This window comes from Sapajus apella, unplaced genomic scaffold (genome assembly GCF_009761245.1).
Source record: "Sapajus apella isolate SASKATOON/1434 unplaced genomic scaffold, GSC_monkey_1.0 scaffold7686, whole genome shotgun sequence".
Lineage (NCBI taxonomy): Eukaryota > Metazoa > Chordata > Mammalia > Primates > Cebidae > Sapajus > Sapajus apella.
This window is the reverse complement of record NW_022444610.1, coordinates 1-3,060: the sequence shown is the minus strand read 5'-3', so window position 1 is coordinate 3,060 and position 3,060 is coordinate 1. Positions and strand designations below refer to the sequence as shown.

The 3,060-nt window shown below is 43.3% G+C and overlaps 1 pseudogene; it reads left to right on the top strand.

Moving 5' to 3' along the window:
• Positions 1-345: 345 nt before the first annotated feature.
• LOC116548175 lies at positions 346-2,245 on the top strand (annotated as a pseudogene).
• Positions 2,246-3,060: the final 815 nt, after the last annotated feature.

Here is a 3,060-nt window from a genome sequence, read left to right as displayed (position 1 = left end):
GCCTGCCCCGAACTTCTGGACTCAAGCGTTGGAGATGTCAGGTGGACCTCAGGCTGCTCTGTGCTGGGTCCGCCTCTCAGGGCTGTTTTCCCACCATGCATGGCACAATCAGAATCTATGCCTGTTACCCACACTCCCTGCGCCCCCACACCCCGCTCCTGTGATCATGTCGGAATTTAAAGCAGCAGAGAGTGCTTGGACTGTCCAGCTGGTTGCTGTGGCCATCTCTGTGAGCAGCGCGTTTGTCTTCCAGGCTGCTTAGTTCGTGCCTCCGATAAGGGGGTCTCCTGCTGCCAGCTAAGTGTGCGAGAACTTGTGTGTGCATCTCCCCTCCGAATCCCAGCAATGGGTGGCCTTAGCTTTGGCTCCAAGGAACAACAGCAGCTGCTGGAGGGGTTGCAGCCCCTGCCCACAATGCTCATCCTCTGGCCTTCAAGCCCCACAGAAATGTCCGAGGTTACCGAGTCGTGGTGGTCGGCACTGCTGGTGTGGGGAAAAGCACGCTGCTGCAGAAGGGGCGACCGGCCCCTTCCGTCATGAGTACCTGCCAACCACTGTAAACGCTTACTGCCAGAGGCTGGGCCGCGGCCACGGTGAGCTCTCCCTTCACGTCACCGACAGCAAGAGTGGCGACACAACCGCAACCGCGCGCTGCAGCGCTGCGCTACAGCCCAGGGCCACGCCTTCGTCCGGGTCTACTCAGTCACCTAGAAGGAAATCCTGGAAGAGCCGAAAGCCTTCTATGAGCCGATCTGCAAGATCAAAGGTAGCAACCTGCGTAAGTTCCCCATCGTGCTGCTGGGAAATAAAAGTGATGACGCCCGCCTGGAGGTGGCCCTGAGAGATGGTGCCACCTGTGCGCTGGGGTGGAATTGTGCCTTCACGGAGATCTCGGCCAGGGCAGGTGTGGGTGTGCAGGAGCTGTTCCACATGCCGCTGGATTACAAGAACCAGCCCGACCCCGCCCTCCAGGAGCCCCAGAAGAAGTGCCAGACGCCCGAGACCAGAAGATGCTTGACAATTGCATAATTATTTTATTTTATTTTTCAGAGGAAGAAAGAGAGAAAGAAAGAGAAAGAATAAAAAAAAAGAAAAAGAAAAAAGAATGAAGGAGAGGAAGAAAGAGGGAGAGGAAGAGGGAGAGAGAACAGGGGTGTTGCTTTATTGCCTGGGCTAGAATGCAGTCTAAAAATCAGTATGCCTGTAATTGTGTTTAATAATAGAGACATAAAAAAAAATGAGGGAAGAAAATAATTAACAAGCAGCCAACCAATATTTCATTTAAAACTATAAATAGACGTGATGTGGTACTGATAAGAGTGTATATTTTGTGTATTTAAAGTGGAGAGTTCTATAAATGTTAATTAAGTCTACTTGTTTCAGATCTGAGTTCAAGTCCTGGATATCGATGTTAACTTTCTGTCTCACTGATCTGTCTAATATTGATGTTGAAGTCTCACACTATTATTGTGTGGGAGTTCAAGTCTCTTTATAAGTCTTATATATCTGGGTATTCCTGTATTGGGTGCACATATATTTAGGATCGTTAGCTCTTCTTGTTACATTGATCCTTTTATTATGTAATATCCTTCTTTGCTTCTTTTGATCTTTGTTTCTTTAAAGTCTATTTTATCAGCAAAAATTGCAACTCCTGCTTTCTATTTATTTATTTTTGCTCTCCATTTGGTTGGTAAACTTTTCTCCATCCCTTTGTTTTGAATCTTTGTGTATCCTTGCATGTGAGATGGATCTGGATGTAACATACCAATGGGTCTTGGCTTTTTTTGCCTGTCTGTGTCTTTGGATTGGGGGATTTAGTCGATTTAAATTTAGAATTAATAACAATATATGTGAGTTTGATACTGCCATTTAATGTTAGCTGGCTGTTTTGCCCATTAGTTGATGCAAGTTCTTAATTATGTTGATGTTCTTTATTTTTTGGTATTTTTTTAGAAAGGCTGATACTGGTTGTTCCTTTCTATTTGTCAAGTGCATAATCAAGTGAGCCCTGGGCCTTAAGAGCCAGCTTTTCCTACCCTGTAGTGTGTAGAAAACGTGGACTAATTTCACTGTGTTACCTCTGTACATGGTTGATTTTGTGCTGTTGTTTAGACTGTAACAATCATATTGTCAATAAATGTACCTTGTAAGTTGATAACTCCACCTTTTCCCAGGCCAGATAATTCAAATTGTTAAAACATTGGCATTTGAAGAGGAGAACAAAAAGGAATATGATGCATTCAAAGTAAGGCCTTTAATAATAAATTTAATAAGAGAAAATGTTTTGAAAAAAACCAAATGTCAAAATGAATAGAACAGAGCTTCCTTTAGGCTGCAGCCTTGGGATTGACTTTCCCCAAACATTGGTTCTTTGGTTGAACAGCCTCAACAGGGAGCTTGGAAACAAACACAAGTTCACATATTCAGTCCCCTGTAATCTGGCCCTTAAAAAAAAAAAACTTTTGTTTTCAAATGACTAAAACAATGACATACTAGAAAATCCTTAAAATACCAAAAGGTTTAAAGACAGAGACAGAAATCACCCTGAATGGATTGTTGGCATCTTAGAGGAAACAGAAAGGAGGCAGAGTGGTGTGTTGTCAAATAGTATTGGCAAGTGGGAGCATGCCTTACAAATCTCATAAGAAACAACAAGGAGGGATGATTATTCTTAAATATGCATCATTGGTTCACACAGAATTTCACTGTGGAACCGCTTGTTTGCAAGTGAAATATCTTGCACCAGAGGTTCTTCTGTGTCCTCTGTGAGATGCTGAGTTCCTAGGTTATTGAGAACAACAGGAATTCAGAGGAAAACATACTTATATTGTGCTCAACTTTGAAAACTATAATAGATATTGACATTTAAAAATGAGTAAGAATAATAAGTATTGCACCAGGATTTGCAAGTCTTGAATTCTGGTTGCGATTCTACCATTCTAATATGTATGTATGGGGATGGATGGATGGATGGATGGATAGATGGAGGTTGGTTGGTTGGGTGGATAGATGTGTGGATGGATGAATGAGCAGATGGATAGATGGATGGATGGTTGGGTG